The sequence below is a fragment of the Eumetopias jubatus genome, unplaced genomic scaffold (genome assembly GCF_037043125.1).
Source record: "Eumetopias jubatus isolate StellerSeaLion01/CBP00866 unplaced genomic scaffold, mEumJub1_p1.0 scaffold_14, whole genome shotgun sequence".
NCBI classification, from domain to species: domain Eukaryota; kingdom Metazoa; phylum Chordata; class Mammalia; order Carnivora; family Otariidae; genus Eumetopias; species Eumetopias jubatus.
In genome coordinates this window covers 36,869,776-36,887,914 of record NW_028274820.1, presented here as the reverse complement: position 1 = coordinate 36,887,914, position 18,139 = coordinate 36,869,776, and the positions used below count along the sequence as shown (strand labels likewise).

Sequence of the window (18,139 nt, the reverse complement as noted above, 5' to 3'; positions counted from 1 at the left end):
ATGGGTAAAAAGGAATGGCTCAATCAGTTGATCTCAAGGTTGTGAGTTCGAGCCCCATGCTGGGTGGAAAAATTACTTAAAAATAAAATCTTGTTTTTGTTCTTTTTTAAAAAAGGAATGTGGGTAAGTAACATATAGGAACTGAATCCAGATTTTTCATAATAAAAAGGTTATATATAAACACCTAAAATGGAATAATAAAAACAGTATAAGCATATTATTTAGAATTATGAATAGAAATACTTAAAGAAAGAGATAAAAGAGTTGAAAGAAGTTGCCTGTGAGCCTGGTTCAAGAGAGACAGAACAAAACAGGACCCTCAAAGTCTACTAGTCTTCATTTAAGCCTTGTAGTATTATTTGACTTTTTAGGTTATATAAATGCAATTTCAATACAAGTAAAGAATTAAGGTCAGTTTCCACCATGGCGTACCGTGGCCAGGGCCAAAAAGTGCAGAAGGTGATGGTTCAGCCCATCAACCTCACCTTCAGATACTTGCAAAATAGATCTTGAATTCAGGTGTGGCTTTAGGAGCAAGTGAACATGCGAATAGAGGGCTTTATCATTGGTCTTGATGAGTACATGAACCTCGTATTAGATGATGCCAAAGAGATTCATTCTAAAACAAAGTCAAAAAAACAACTGGGTTGGATCATGCTAAAAGGAGATAGTATTACCCTGCTCCAAAGTGTCTCCAACTAGAAATGATCAGTGAAGTGAGAAATTCTTGAAAAGGTCATGTAGTTTGTTTTTTTAGATGTCCTTTGTTGGGAGTGTAGTTCTAAAACATTGTTTTGATTACCTTTATGTTATTAGCAGAGGACAGTAAATGCTGTGAGATTGTTTTTATTAAAAAAAAACTAAAATTTAAGAAGTTCAAATAAAATGAAAAAATAGTATTATAGACATGTTATTTAAAGTTACGGAGGTAATAAAAAGAACCGAATACAAATAGGTAAAAGACAGGGGCACCTGGCTGGCTCAGTCAGTAGAGCATGTGACTCTCGATCTTGGGGTTATAAATTTAAGCCCATGTTGGGTGTAGAGATTTAACAAATGGTAAAATACAACGGTTACCGCTGAAAGTTGGGATTGGGGGCTGACTTGTTATGACCATAAACTTGATTGCTTTTACAATAAAAATAAATAAAACCAAACCACAGTATGGGTTGGTCCATCAGGTATCTGTGAGGACAGGGTAATACTGAATAGCAATTGTGAATTAGCCTGTTTTTATTAAGGTCACTTATGCTAACAAAAAGAAACTACTGCTATTTTGAGAAAATGGACATGTTTCCTCTTTAATGTGATGATGTACATCATGATGTACATGTACATGTTACAACATGATGATTTGTTATTTTAAAAACTCAATCTAGTATCTTAATATAAAGGAAAGGTGCATGTTGGTTTAATAGGAGTTACCCAAGTACTAAATTTCAAATTCAAAATTGTCCACTTGAATCAGAATGACCTTCCTAGGAGAATTAATCCTCTTGGGATTTTGTTCTAATCTTATTTTAGGAGCAGATTTTCTCTAATACCAAGTGGAGTTATTTGAGTTCTGACACAGAAATAGCAATGAAACAGTAATGATAAGCAAGTATTCGATCAGAACTTTGTGCACCATGGGGTGCTGCATGGAACCCACTCATTAATTACATTGAATTTACCCAGGGGAAACTGTTTTTATTTTTTAAGATACTTAGACAAATATTTTACAACATCCCTCAATAACTCATATGTTTTAAAATTTTCTTTTAAAATGTTTTTATACAAAAAACTAATGATGTAATGTATGGTGATTAACATAATAATAAAAAATTAAAAATAAATTAAAAATAAAATGTTTTTATTACATATTTTAATACATACTGAAAATAGTAACACATGCATAAGAGATATAATAGTAAGAGATGCATAAGAGATATAAATAGTAACACATGCATAAGAGATATAAATAGTAACACATGCATAAGAGATATAATATGGTGATATAATGAGCAACAGTCAACCCACCACTCAATATAAGAATTGGAACATTAGCAATGCTATAGTAGTAACCCCCTAGATGCTCCTTTCCCCATCCCATCCTCATTGTTAAAATACCTTTCTCTACAACTAACTTCAGTACTTCCTGTTATGATTTAAGTTAATTTCCTCCGGCTCTGTTCTCTGGAGATGAGTATCTATGAAACATCTTTGCTTTCACTTACAAAATAAGTGAGCATGGGATTTAGAGTTGATAGATCTGGTTGCAAGTTCAGCTCTAACATAACCTTACTGTGTAACTGTAGACAAGTTATCTAACTCCTCTGAGCCACAATTTCCTCATTTGTAAAGCATTCATTACGTGTATCTATCTTATAGAAAATAAATCATTATGCTCTTAGAATCTTTTTGCAAAGTGTGAAAAAAAGTAATTACATGTCTGGCTAATTTCTTCATTTGGTAATCTTTGTTTCAAAAACAAACAATTTAAAAAGAAATAATTCATCCTGTTTTTTTCTGGATATTTTAATAACTGAATCCAATCCATTCCAATCCAACCAATGGATAATTTTTGGTTGGTTCTGCAGATACTGGTTGTCAAGGTGCCTAATGTCCTGTTTCTTAATGAATTCAATGACTTTCAAAAGACTAACATAAAGATGAAGAAAACAGCAGAAATTGCACATGAGAAATTCATTGGATATTAATTAAGTCTAGATCTTGTGGTTAGCTGGGACAGCATCATAGATACACAGAAAAAAGGGCAATGACTTGAGAAACATATTTTCGTCATTCATTTTTTAAAATCATTTTTCTGCTTTAAGAAATAATGTAACCAGCTGTTAAAATAAAGCAGTCCGGAATGTTACCAGTTAGCCTGTCACCATGGTAGCAGCATCTGGGGAACATGTAAAATACATTATTCTAGAAATCCTGAGGTTGACTCCTACATTTGTATGAGCACACTTGTTTATCTGAAGAGGTAACAAATCCATTCTCTTTATACTTCTGAATTGCATGAAATGGTATCTTCTCAAGAGAAGATACTACTAGTGTGTGAAATTCCAGGCCTAAGATGGCCAACATCAAATAGTTGCAGAAGTGAAATCAGTACCAAAAAGACAATAGTATAAAGAATGGACCCTTTATACTTAAAACTACTTAATGTTTTAGTATCACATATGATGCTGATGCTAGAAATGGTGACGGTAACAGCGATGATGATGAAAAGGCAATTGTGAGACAATCAGGACAGAAGATTTAATATTAGTGTTAAATACAATCATTTTAGTACATTTTTGCCTGTTCTTTTTTTTTTTTTAAGATTTTTATTTATTTATTTATGGGACAGAGAGAGACTGTGAGAGAAGGAACACAAGCAGAGGGAGAGGGAGAGGGAGAAGCAGGCTTCCCGCGGAGCAGGGAGCCCGATGTGGGGCTCGATCCCAGGACCCTGGGATCATGACCTGAACCGAAGGCAGACGCTTAACGACTGAGCCACCCAGGCGCCCCAATACATTTCTGCCCATTCTTCTTAAAGAGCAGTGCTACTTCATTGTCATGTGATGTGCATCCTACGTTGTAATCCTAAGTGGTGACTAATATGTTGTGTTGAAATACATGACAGAGTTACATAATTAGGTTAATTTTAAAGGACTCTTGTGAAGAAGTGTTTTTGCCACCTTTTTTACTGTCATCTGAGGATACAGCTACAATTACAGCATGATAAATATTTGGGTGAAATATGAAATATCCAGTCAAGCGACAGTTTGTTCCTTACTTGATGCCAAAAGACAGGTTTGACTGATTTTATGTTTCATTGACTTAACTAGTTGTTTGACCAAATTGTTTTCTTTGGTATTTTTTAGACACAATTTAAATGGGATAACCAGCTGTGTCAAACTTTGTCTTTAAAACTGCTTGTTCAGCTACTTCTATAATGAGGTTTCAACATGAGGTTGCCCACTGAACTATCTGGCCCGATCCCTGTAATACTGTCAGAAAAATACACGCAGTGGTATTAACTTTCAGTTAAGCATGAATTTTGAATGACAAAATAAACTTTGGATGACAAAAAGATGGTTGAGAATTCTTGAGACTCTTTTCTTAATAAAGGTGACTTGATTTTTTCCTAATTTTTAAAATTATAATTCATATTATTGCTATGAAATTTTATAGAACAGATTGCTCTAATCATAATTCATCAATTCTTCATAAAAATACATTTTTACCTATTTACATCACAAAAATTTAGAAGTGACAATCTGAGCTGATGCCAATGCATACTTAGTCTCTTTTTTATGGAACAATTACCTGGTACTCATAGGAACCTTACCAAGGGAGAAGAGTTTTTATATTCCTATTCTATAAGGCTCTTACCTCCAAAACTATGCACTTAGATTTTTCTGTACCATTTCTACTATTTTTATAAGTTTATAAAACTTTTTTCACTTTATGAATAATACAGTATCTGGTCTTTTGGTCAAGAAGTTTTATAGCACAACTAAATATATCTAACAAGGGCTTTTTTCCCCCAAAATTATTTTACAATGTACTTCCAGAATAACTGTTAGTAAATCTGAGGGCTAATTTGTGTCTCAGAACATTGTGATACCTATTATTACAATAAAGATTTTTAAAAAGTCACAGTCCAATTGTATATTTCTGTTATGTATCATGACAGTTTTGTATATTCCATACAATATTTCCTCTTTTGTTATCATTATTATTGGCAATAACTCTATTACTTCTAATAATAGCATTATCATTAGAAATATGAAGATTTAACAGTTTTCATGGTTTTGGAAAATATAATTCAAAATTTTCTCTTGTAACACGATGGTAGTTTTCTTGCTTATCAACAAAGTATGAAATGGTTACTATATTCTGTCAGCTTGCTATCTCTTACTTTGTATTTTATTATTTCCCAAATGCTAGAGTTTCCTGACATTTATAACATGTAAAAAAATATATTGATGCTTTTATTCCTTTTGGAGTATAAATATGAAGTGGGTCCTAGTCAAAAACATTGCTTCCTTCTCATATATTGCTGTTAGGAGCAAAAATTGGTACAATGTTCATGGAGGGCAACTTGGTTCTATTTGTCAAAATTAAAAAATGCTCATACTCTTTGTCTTTTTGTTTTTTTTTTAAGATTTTATTTATTTATCTGACAGAGAGCCAGCGAGAGAGGGAACACAAGCAGGGGGAGTGGGTGGGGGAGAAGCAGGCTTCCCGCTGAGCAGGGAGCCGGATGTGGGGCTCGATCATGACCTGAGCTGAAGCCAGATGCTTAACGACTAAGCCACCCAGGTGCCCCCAAAATGCTCATACTCTTTGACCCAATAATCTAAACTCCTAGGTTTTTATTCTATAATCTTGCATATGTACAGCACAAAATATATGCAAATGAAATATTTTTTTTTGGAGCCTATTTGTAATAGTAAACGATGGGAAACAGTAAATGTTATTAAGGGCTGTTTAGTTGAATTATGGTATATTTGTACAGTGGATTACTATACAGACAATATAAAAATAATGACTTTTATATATACTGATTTCGAACAATCTATTTTTTTTAAGATTTTATTTATTTGAGAGAGAGAGTCAGAATGCACCTGAGTGGGGAGAGGGGCAGAGAGAGAGAGAAAGAAAAAGGGAGAGAATCTCAAGCAGACTCTGCCCTGAGCATGGATCCCGAGGCAGGGCACGATCTCACGACCCCGAGATCATGACCTGAGCCGAAACCAAGAGTCAGATGCTTAAAACTGACTGAGCCACTCAGGCGCCCCTGAAACAATCTTTAAGAATGAAAACTCAAGGAACAGAGAAAAGTATATGGTAGACTACCTTTAGAGTGAAGTAAGAGGAAGAGAGAGAGGGAACTTATACATGTATGTTGGCAAATGCATGAATTATTGTTGGAAGAATCTCCAAGAGACTGGGTACAGTGTTTGCCTCCAGAGAGGGGAACTGGGTAACTAAGGAAAAGGAGAGAGATTTAGGTTTATACTGAGTATTCTTTTGTATGTTTATATCATGTGTGTACACTTTTCTTTACATTTACATACATGTACAAACTTTTTTTTTTACAGATTTTATTTATTTACCTGAGAGGGAGAGAGAATGAGAGATAGAAAGCACGAGAGGGAAGAGGGTCAGAGAGAGAAGCAGACTCCCCGCCGAGCAGGAAGCCTGATGCGGGACTCGATCCCAGGACTCCAGGATCATGACCTGAGCTGAAGGCAGTCGCCCAACCAACTGAGCCACCCAGGCGCCCTGTACAAACATTTCTAAAAACTAAAAGAAATATAGCCTCATGTCCCAGAAGAAATACATTGTCTGATATTACTTTTCATTTCCTCCTTCCCCTTCCATCACTTGAAGATGGCTGAAGGTCTTTTGTTAGTTGACAAAGAACAGACATTTCTACCTTTAAAACTAGCCTGTGCAATCATTGCCAAGTAATTAGAGAGCAGTTGAACCTCTTACCCTTAACATTTCAAAAGTGTTTGGCTTTGTAAATATGCCAGTGTGGTTGGGTCTCTGCAATCTAAAGAGAAGTGGAGACCTGATAGTTATAAAGGCAGAGAAGAATCCCCCCTGGAGGTTGGAATTGTTTGTGGTCCGAACTTAGTAACTGCCAAATTGCTTCAATGTACTAATGTACTGTCTCAGAATGATATTCTGGCATCAGACTATAACCGAATCTCTGAAGATGGTTGAATTTGCACCATATAAAATATATTCAATGTTACAGAATGTGTACCACATATGTAGAACATATTTAGACATTAATGGCAGGTTTGAAAACTTACTTCAGTTTTAAAAGGAGTTTTTAAATCTTAAAACAATAAAATAACATATCCACAAGGAAAAAAAGGTTAAAATTTAAATACAGAAAAAGAATTATAAAGATTGTCTAACAGTTTATAAAATGCTATCTTGTTTATAGGTAAAGATTGTCTCAAATCTTATATTTTGTGATCATTCCACTGACTGCCAAAGAGAAACAAGAAAAGTTATTTCCTTAAAAGAAATCTCAAGAACATTGGGGGAAAAAAAATCACACTGTCACATGCATTCTCATAACACAAGGACAAATACATGCAGATCAGATCAGTGTGAACTGACTCATATTTTCCCTTTACTATCCCCAGGAATTCATATTCGGTTTCTCTTCTAACGATATTTAAATGACTGTATAGTCATACATATGGACTGGTACTTGATACCCTAGAATGAATAATAATACATACCCCCAGGAGAGAGATGTCTTTGTTTCCTTGATCTTGGAGTTGTACAACATATGGTCTGACAGATTTTAAGCTCCAAGTATCTATTTTTAGACATGATAGTTCTTTACCCTTATCTTTTAATAAAAGAAAAAGTATTTGTTGAGCTGAGACTTGCTTTCACAATAGCACTTCAGCTAGCTTTGTCAGCTTAGAAAGTTTGGTGAGATGAATAATTTAGTCTGTAGGAGTAATATGTCTAGAAAAGATATTTAAGTAAGGGTTAGATAATACAGGTAATTAATTAAACGATCTTAGGATATCTGATACATAATGACTAATTTAAATATGTATTAAAAATACATCAAGATCATAAATCATGACTGTGATACTCTTGAGCAATACAGAACACATCACTATATAATAGAAAAAAATGTTTTATGTGCTTTAAAACATTTAAAAATTCTCTCTCTCTTATTTTTCTCTTTTGTCTTTTCCTAATGTTCACAGAGAATCACAGTACCTGGTCAAAACAGAGAACAATCAAACTAAGATTTATATTTAATGTCAAGAAAAATGAACATATTTTAGAACGTATGTTTAATTAGACAAATGTTTGATTTGTAAAAGCACTTTTCTGACAATAGTTGTAGACATTATGATAAGAATTGCTTCTTCAGATTGTCAGAGTAATTAAGTTGGTAAGGGGTACTGTGTCATGATACTGTCCTTGACATTGGGAAAATCATATATATAGCAGATTCTCCAGGGCCAAAGAAGAGAGTAATTCCTGCAGTCTCACTGATGGCTAGGAAGTCATCAGTGTTATCAAAAGAAATGGATGTCATTAAAATCTGCCTTCATATTCATTCCTCACCTTTGGGAAACCTTAAGAACAGCCCCTGTGACGTTGGAAAAGCAGACTTCTTAGTTAAGGGAGTGCCTAGGTATATTCATGCAGTCCTCAATTTACAGATGAGTTGGGTTCCAACACTTTGTACTCAAGTGGAATTTTCAACTAAGACGTTATAGGCGGTGCTAATCTTCTAAGAATACAGTAGGCCCCCCTTATCTGTGGTTTCACTTTCTGTGGTTTCAATTTCCTGCAGTCAACCACAGTCCGGAAGCAGATGATCCTCCTTTTGACGAATCAGCAGGAAGTCAACAGTAGCCAAACACTATGTCATGATGCCTACGTCATTCCCCTCACTTCTCATCATGTACACATTTTTTTTTAAAGATTTTATTTATTTGACAGAGAGAGAGAGAGAGCGAGCGAGAGAGGGAACACAAGCAGGGGGAGTGGGAGAGGGAGAAGCAGGCTTCCTGCTGAGCAGGGAGCCCGATGTGGGACTCGATCCCAGGACCCTGGGATCATGACCTGAGCCGAAGGCAGATGCTTAACGACTAAGCCACCCAGGCGCCCTCATGTACGCATTTTATCATCTCATATCATCACAAGATGTGATGTAGAAGATGTGAAGAAGAATGGTGAGTACAGTACAGTAAGATATTTTGAGAGAGAGACCACATTCACATAACTTTTATTATAGTATATTGTCATAACTGCTTTTATGATTAGTTACGTTGTTACTCTCTTACTGTGCCTAATTTATAAATTAAACTTTATCATAGGTAAGTATGTATAGGAAAAAACAATAGTATATATAGGGTTCAGGGCTATCCATGGTTGCAGGCATCCACTGGAGGTGTTGGAACATAGCCCCTAAGGATAAGGGGGGGGGACTACTGTAATCCACAAAATGAAGTGTTATAAGAAATAGTAGTAGAAAAAAAAACAGTAAAAACCAAAACTGTTGTAAAACAAGATCAAAGCAGAAAACAACAAACTGATTAAAAAAAACATAATGGGGTGCCTGGGTGGCTCAGTTGGTTAAGCGTCTGATTCTTGATTTTGGCTCAGGGTCATGAGATTGAGCCCCACATCAGATTCCACACTGAGGCTCCATGCCTCTCTCTTTCTCTCTCTCTCCTTCCCCCTCTGCCCTTCCCCCACCTCTCTCTCTCTCAAAAAAAAATAACATTTATGTTAAATGTTGGTTTTTGACTGGAAAGTTTTATTAGAGGACAATAAAGAAAATATAGATTTTTGTGGGAATTGTGAAGAAGTTTTTTAGCACTTTCATGGACTCTAGAGGTTGTTTCCCTTTTCACATCAAAACTACACTTTAAAAAATGTCACTTCCCTTTATTCTGGTATTAGTCTTTTTTTTAATAAAGATTTTATTTATTTATTTGAGACAGAGAGATACAGAGAGAGCAGGAACAGGGGGAGGAGCAGAGGGAGAGGGAGAAGCAGACTCCCCACTGAGCGGGCAGCCTGATGCGGACCCAATCCCAGGACCTGATCCCAGCATCCGATCCAGGATCCTGAGGTCATGACCTGAGCCAAAGGCAGACACTTAAACATTTGAGCCACCCAGGCGCCCTACTCTGGTATTAGTCTTATGCTTAGGTGTGATCAGAGTCATAGTGAGGGAGGTTTGTAAAAATGGCTCAAGAGAGAGATGACTCTGGAATTAGCTAAATACAAGTTCAAAGAGAGAGAAGGAAGAAAAGGAGGTTAAAGATGAAATATCTCTGGGAAACTAAGGTATCACCAATAGACGTGCATGTAGTAAATAAAGAGAAACATCTGGCTTGACATACGTATGGCTGAGAGATGTTAGGTCAGATAATTAATTTCCTATCCATGCCTGTTACCAAAGAGACATTCTTTACTCAGGACAACTTTGTTACCGAGGTTGGAGCAGGGAATGGCGGGAGGGGCAGAAGGAAGTGGGAGGGCATCAGAGTAAACACCTGCTGTTTTGCCTCCCCAGCAACTGGTTCGCCTTCTTTTACTCTCCGTGTTCCTTTGGGGTAGGAGCTTAATCACAAGGAACAACAACAGCCTTTAATTGCTGGAACTGGGAGTCCAGGCCACAGTGGGATTAAGCCCTGAGCTGCTGAGCCGCTGAGCTGCTAGCCTTGAATTTTCCCTGGCTGGGAACAGAATCCAGAGTGGGCCCTTACCAGCAAGGGAAAATAAGCAACTCCAGTGTCTGAAGTATAGTAGTTCTCAATTCTGGGTATACGTTAGAATCATTTGCCGAGGATTTTTTTAAAAAAGATTTTAATGATTTATTTGTCAGAGAGAGAGAGCAAAAGCACAAGCAGAGGGAGTAGCAGGCAGAGGACGAATCAGGCTCCCTGCTGAGAAAGGAGCCTGATGTGGAACTCGATCCCAGGACCCTAGGATCATGACCTGAGCCACCCAGGCAACCATCATCTGCTGAGGATTTAAAAAACAAAAACAAAAAACTAGACCAGTATCTGGGCCCCATGTCAAACCAATTAAATCAGAATCCCTAGAGGTGGGGAGTTGGGCTTCAGTGTGTGTAAAAAGCTCCCTGGGTGATGTGCAGCTAGGCCTGAGAACAGCAGGATATGACAGTGACAGAGTGAAAGGATCAAGTGTCCAGCTCCTGGGGAAAAGTGAAGAGGAAAGCTCTACTGGCAGCTCTGAGTAGGGAACACGCATGGTCAGTCGGCTTACTTAGTGTCAAATGGGGCCTGGAGGACTCGGGGGACAGCAGGAGGACCCCGGCCGTCTGAGCAGAGCGGAGTTAGGAGTGCAGGGAGGAAGGCTGGAGGGTGCAGGCAAGGCTTCCTGTTCCTTGTTATTTGGTTCAGGGGCAGCCCGAAATTCTCTCCTCAGCAGTCCCATCTCCATCTCTTCTTCCCAGTGTCTACACAACGACAGTCGTCCACCACCTCTGTACAAGGAGAGCAAACCTCCCACTCAATAGAATTATAGAATTTTAGAGCTGGAAGGGACCTTCGATATTATCCGGTTTAACACTTTTCTTTTGGACTGTGAATATCTCCACAGGCCTGTTAAAGGCAAGGAGTGTTTCTTATGCTTCATTGTTTCTCTAGTGACCACAGGGTGGATGCATAAATGTTAAATGACCAACTGAATGAACAAATTTTCAGATGAGGAAGCTGAGTTGCATAGTCAGTAAATTAGTCAGTTCATTCACTCAATACCAGTACAAACAGAAAGCTTTAGATATCCATAAGGATGAATGTGCAGCACAGTGACTATAGTTAATAATCCTGTATTGTGTATTTGAAATTTGTGGAGAATAGATCTTAAGTATTCTTAGCACACCATAAAATAATAGTAACTATGTTAGATGATGGATGTGTTAATCTGTTTGTAAGGATTTGTGGTAATCATTTCACAATGTATAGGTATATCAAATCATCATGTTGTACAACTTAAATATTATACAACTTTTATTTGCCAATTACACCTCAGTAAAGCTGAGAAAAATAAAACTAGCAAAAGTTGCAATATACTCATAATTTTTGCTTTAACTTAACATAATGTGTTTTTTCTTATAATGGATATTTGGTATTTCATAAACAAAAATAAATGCTTGCAACTGGAAAAAAAGAAACGTAAGAAACTGCATATTTCTGATGATCTTAGAAATACAAGTAAATTTAATCCAACCAACACTTTGATGTACTTACTAGGGAAGGCATGGTATTAGGTGCTATAAAAATTAGTGGAGCTTAATTATTAAGGGCCCAGGCTCTGGATTCAAAGTGCCTGGGTTGGATTTCTGGTTCCTACTTTTTGACTGTGTGATATTTATTTATTTATTTAACCTCTTCATCCCTCCCTTTTCTCAACTGTAAAACGGGAATAATAAAATATGCCTTGCAGGGATGACAGTACTTTATGCAAAATAAATACTCACTAAATATTATTAGCACTATTTAATATTATCTGCTGTTTTGAACCCCCACTATGGAGAAGAGTGGGACCTGTTACCTACATGGGACTTTATTTTGCTGAGCTTCATGCTGGGTTTGAGTGTGCCAATGGGAGCTAGGGCTGAAGCACCTCTGAATTTAGGTAAAATAATGCAGAGAGGAGTTTGAAGTCAGGAGGACAAGCCAAAAGGAAGGAAATGTGAGCCGGTGGGTCTAACAAGGGATCTGAGAGCTGTTTTTCTGTGTAGTGTGGTATGTCATCTCCATGACAAAACCTACAGTGAAGTCCACTTTGCTCACTAATGTTTTCGGGTGATGTGGTTTACTTTGGCAGAACTCAAAGTGGTTCTGGGTCTAGCAGGGAGGATGTATAGCTGGTGCATTCAGAGGATGGGAGAACAGTTGGCATCTGGGTTCCACAAAGAAGAATGAGACTCAGTCTGAGCCCTTAAGAAATCACGGTATAATGCAGAGATTGATATGTATGCACCATATTAATTTAAACACAAGGTAGAATAAATCTGGTGTTATACTGATTGCACAAAGTGCTACAGAAATATGGAAATGGGAGAGATTTACTCCAAATGGGGGTTTGGAAAAGCTTCAGGGAGAGATGGTATCACAGTTTCTAGGTTAAGTGACTGTTAGGACTTAATGTGTTTCCACCAAAATGTATACATTGAAATTCTAACATCTAATGTGATGATATTAGGTAAGGGGCCTTGGGAGGTAATGAGGTTATGGGGCTGAAGCCCTTGTGAAGGGGATTAGTGCCCTTATGAAAGAAACCACAAAGAGCTCTCCTACTCCTTTCTGCTATGTGAGGACACGTTGAGAAGACAGTCAACTACCAGGAAGTGGGACTTCACTGAACACCGAATCTGCTGCCACCTTGATCTGGACTCCCCAGTTTCCAGAACTGTGACAAATAAATGTCTGTTGTTTAAACAACTTAGCCTATGGCATTTATGTTATAACAGCCCTAACAAACCGAGACGAAGAGAGTGCCTAACAAGTGGCTATGGTGAGCAGAGGAGTGAACAAAGGATCGGAGGCAAAGAAGTGCAGTGCTGTGCTTAGGAAACTGTGAGACTACCTGGTATTAGAAAACAATGCCAAAACCCACTTCCATCTCTAGACATTTTGCTATGTAAACTACCACTGTTACGTGCGGCTAAATACAATCCTGATAGAGTGTTCAGTAAGTACGTGCTAAATGAATAAACAGAGGAATGACGAGAGGATTGGACTGGGAGATCAAAGATCTCAACTCCAATTCTGGCTAACCAACTGTAGTAGTAGACAGAGATGTTTTTGTCTGCCCAACTTACCTTTCTTCATTCTTTTTTTAAGATTTTATTTGTTTGCGAGAGAAAGTGAGCACATGAGCGGAGGTGGGGAGCAGAGTGAGAAGTAAGTATAAACTCAAATACAGTATAGGCCAGGGGTTAAGAACACCGGTTCTGGAAGCAACAACAACCTGGTTTGAAATCCTGGTTCCACATACGTGTCAGCTTTATGTTCTTGAAAAAAATCACTTAACCCTTCTAAGCCTCAGTTTCCTCATCTGTAAAATGATACCTACCTCATAGGTTGAAGAAAGGAAAGAATTTTATATATAGGAATATTCTGGAAGAATATAAACAAAATGTAAATAGTGATTATTTCTAGGTGATGGAATTATGGGTGAATTTGCATTCTTTTTCTAATTTCTATAGAAAAATATTTCTATTTTTATAGTTTCTACAGTGAATTAAAATACTATTTTCTGAGTGTCAGCGTAGCATCACAGTTATGATCACACACTCTAGAGTTGGACTTCTTAGGTTCCAGTTACTTATTAGCTGTGTGAGCTTGGGCAGGTTACTTAGCCTCTCTTTCAGTTTCGTCATTCATAAAATAGAGATCATATTATTTCCATCATAGATGTAAACGGATTAATATAGGTGACATGATTAGAACAGTACCTGCCACATAGTGTTATATGATGTTTTCAGATATTAACATTTTTCTCTTTTATGTCCTTTTCCTCAAAATGCCTATTCTTTGGATGCTTTAAGTCAAGAAACTAGGTTACAGGTATACAGTAGCTCACTGTAGTTTAATGCAGGTGTCCGCAGACTATGACCAGCGGCCACGTGCTCTATGAGCTAACAGTCTTTACATTTTTAAAGGGTTGTGAAAAAAGAAAGAAAGAAAAAAGAAGAATGTGCAAAAGAGATAGTAAATACTTTAGGCTTTGTGGACTACATACTCTCTGGCCCTTTACAGAAAGTGTGTTGGCTGTTGGCTTAATTTGTTTCCCCTTTCAAATATGTTTAGGATTTAAAACCACCATGCTATAAATACCAAGGACTAAATTTCTAAGGGTAGAATTTGAAGAAATACTGTAATTAGGAAGGGAGATAGTTTTGGACGAGGAAGATTTTATTCTGTTTTGTGAATATTTGCTCCTCTGCTTTGTGGTAAGATCACTTTTTTCTACCAGTGATTAAGAATGGCTTCACAGTAATTGAAAGCATGGTACTATAGGATCAAACAACCCAAAAGGTCCTTAAACTCACCAGGCTGAATGGGATCAAGGCTGAATGGGATCTCAAATGATTACTGTGTTTCTCTCAGCCAACTCTGTCATGTTGGTGGTGGCAGTCTAACTACTGTGGGAATCTGGGATCATATCAGGTCTGGAATCAGCAAATTTGCCAGACTAAGTACTCAGTTCCTTGCCACAGCCCTTGTGGTAATGAGTGTGGGAGTGGGAAGGCCGACTCAAGGATCTCTCTAGACCCCCGTCAGGCATATTTCAGAGAAAGAAAGTTGCCACTAGTTAAATCTTTAGATTTCAAAAGAAATCCAAGGTTGTTAAAAAGCAATTGTTTTTGGAAAGGGGGAAATTAAGCTAAGTTGTTTGTTGGGGTTTTTTTTTTTTTGGTTGTTAGCAGACAGAAAGAGTGTTAACCTGTGATTATCAGGGTAACTTTATCTATTATTTTACACAGCAGTAAGCAATTTGTAGCCTTTCCATGTGTTTTCATAAGCACACAAGATAACCTCAAGCAAGAGAACGGGAGAAGAGACATGATGTTCCTCTGAGGACTTCAAACTACACCGGTAGGAAGCTGGTAGGTCTGTCTAGGAAGTTGCTGTGGGGTGGGGGGTTGCATTTGTCTATTGAGCCCAGGAGTCTGGGTATTGCTGTAGCGGGTGGAGGGTGGGGAACTGGAGGGCTACTTCCTTTCTGACCTTAATTGGGTCTGCTGAGATTCGAACATGAGTGGTCAACCAAGGGGCTGTGGTGTGCCAAAAGTCTATTTGCATGAAAAACTAAGGATACTTCCTGGGCAGAGCGGGTCAGGCAGACACTTTTGACACAGTGAAAAAAAAAAACCACCTTAATTATAAAAGGGCAGAGGTGCTTCTGAATATAGCATAGATTCTGTACTCCAACTTGACTTTCAGCTCACCGCCAGAGTGTCTTAAGTCCTACTTGGGGAGGGAGGGCGCCAGAGTCCCTACTTTTCCCTGCAACAGACTTTTGGATGAAAAAAAGAGGGAGGAGATGCTCCAATACAGACTTGGCAATTTTTTCTTTTCTCAAGTGAAGTCATTTAAAAACACATATGCCACCTAATATTACCATGGTTTCAGAAAAGAAAGCTGTAAAAGGGATATATAACAAAACAAATTTAACTTAAAAATTGGATTACTTTAGACTTTATAAAAAAACTTTGAAAGACGACAACTTTAGAACAGCTTCTAGTGAGATAGGGCAGGGACTGGACTTGGGCCTCCTCAAACCTGACCGTGAAATCTAGCTTTCCTGGACAGCTGAAACTCTATGCCTCTTGAGTAGTATATCTTGCAGGAATGTGGAAGCAGGATGATTACCTAGAGGAGGGACTGAACTACGAAGACAGGTAAAGACTGAACCAAACTAGTCTGCACCCAGGTGGACCCCCTGCCCTGACTTTTCACCAACTATTCCTCTCATTATAATACTAAAACCTACACACATGGGTGGAGATTTAACATGCTAAATGAATAGACTTGCGACATGTGAAGAAGCATAAATTTTTAGTGCGCAGGCACCAAGAAATTCCTGACTCTGTATGTCTCAGCATCACTCCTTTCTCTCTTTAGTCCCTTTAAAAACTTTCCCTGGCCTATATTAGAGGACTCAGTTGAAGAACTCTTTTCTTTGTGCTGTCTCCCTTGTGCTCCAGAATAAGCCCCAATAAAAGCCTTGCCTGGAACTTTCTTTTGGCCTCCAGTCAATTCCTGCTGTTTAGAGAGCCCAGAGACCAAGTGAGTGACACTAGGAAAAACTCCCCTCCACCATGTTGCAACTACTTATCCCTTTTCTTCTCTGTTTCTTCATCATTGCTTACTCCCTGCCTCTGGTCTTCTACCACACACAGCCCTCCAATGTTTCCAATCACACTTCTTAATTATATCAGCTTAGTAGGGCATGGATCAGCTATGGTCTTGGGGAGGTCCGATGAGGGGAAGCATGCAGAGCAGCAGACACTCAGGCTGAGTGAGACCTATCAAGGGCAATAAGGTCAAGGAGGGCAGTGGCTTTCGCTTATTTTCCACTATATCCCCCTGATCCTGAAAACAAGGCCTGGAATACACAGGTGTTTAATAAATGTTCACTGAACCAATGAATAAAATACAGGCAAGCTATATATAGGTTATCCTGTAATACACCACTAATGACAGTGAGGTAGTAGTCACTGCCTTACGGGAGGTAATGACATTTCGCAAATCATTAAATATTAAACCTCTTTGCAGAAATAGGAGAAGGAAAAAAATTGCCAATACACCATGCTAATCCAACCATCATTATCTCAGTGTTTTATAATATGCATTTAAAATTTATTTGTAATCAGAAAATTTTGGATAGGAAATACGGCACTTATTTCCAAAAGAACCAATCTCCTTTACCTACACATATCACTAAAAACAAACTTAAGTGATGTCGCCTAAGTAAGTCTGAACTAACCTTTGATAATCTCTGTCAGTGCATGTGGTATAAATCATAGAAGACTTACTGGTTAAGGAGGTATAACACATGTATTCTCTTGCTGACTTCTATTGTAAGGGTTTCCATGTCTCATTGGCAAAATTAGAGGATTCATAATGAGGGATTCATAATCTCAAAGGTCTTAAGTCTGAAATTCAATGATTCCTAGAATAGATTTTATTGTTTAACATTGATTGTAAAGTAGCTTATAAATATAATATTTATATATTTATGCATGTAAGTTTATATATTTATGTATGACAGTAAATATAAACTCAGATATAGGAGCTCCTTCCATGCAGAAATAGATTTTGGAAATTCACATAAAGACCACTTCTAACATTTCAGGACTACTTTTTACCTGGAGGGACAGCAGTGAGTAATTTCACTTACCAGAAAGACTGATTATTGGTAATTTAAGGTTCCAAAGGTAAATCTTTACCCTTATAAGCCAATAAAACAGAAAATTAATTCAAAACAAAGTGACAACATACCAGCTAGCTCCTAGTCTAAGGGACAGAGTGAAGATAAAACATTAATTGGTGCAGAAATGAGATAAAGAAAAATTTACCATATGCTCCTACATGGAGTAGGGTAAAGCAGGAAATTCTTCCTTGCAGTAGAATTCAGGAACAACCCTCTCCCCTACTTTTTGTTTTTCTCAAGACTAAATCACTTCCTCTGGAAAATAACCTGGCAGTTTGAGGATTATTTCATTAATTTAGGTATAATCTTTCTTTTGGAGAATTCAGCGGAATTGCTTTGAACTGAAGTTTAATCTCCATTGCTACCACCCCCAGTCAAGTGAGAATGACAGGACCAGGAAGATTTAAATAAACGACGCCCTCAAGGGTGACAAAAACGCTTCTGCTGTGGAGATTGTTTCTGTTGAAACTTTAAATAGCCTACTCTCGTCACAATTTCAGAAGCAGCATAAATAATTCGTGCTGCAAGCTGTTAAATCGAAGTATATCAAAACTGCTTCCGAGCCTGACTGCTGAAGCCGAATTAGGACTAGCAGCCACACTCCAGGATTTCCAAGGTAGCTCAGGAAAGAAAGAGAATCTGGGACTCTTCAGAAGCCCCAGATTGCACG

General features: G+C 37.7%; 1 pseudogene; it reads left to right on the top strand.

Annotated features, from left to right (window-relative positions):
• The first annotated feature begins 416 nt into the window (after positions 1–416).
• LOC114222336 (small nuclear ribonucleoprotein E pseudogene) lies at positions 417–702 on the top strand (annotated as a pseudogene).
• The last annotated feature ends 17,437 nt before the right edge of the window (positions 703–18,139 follow it).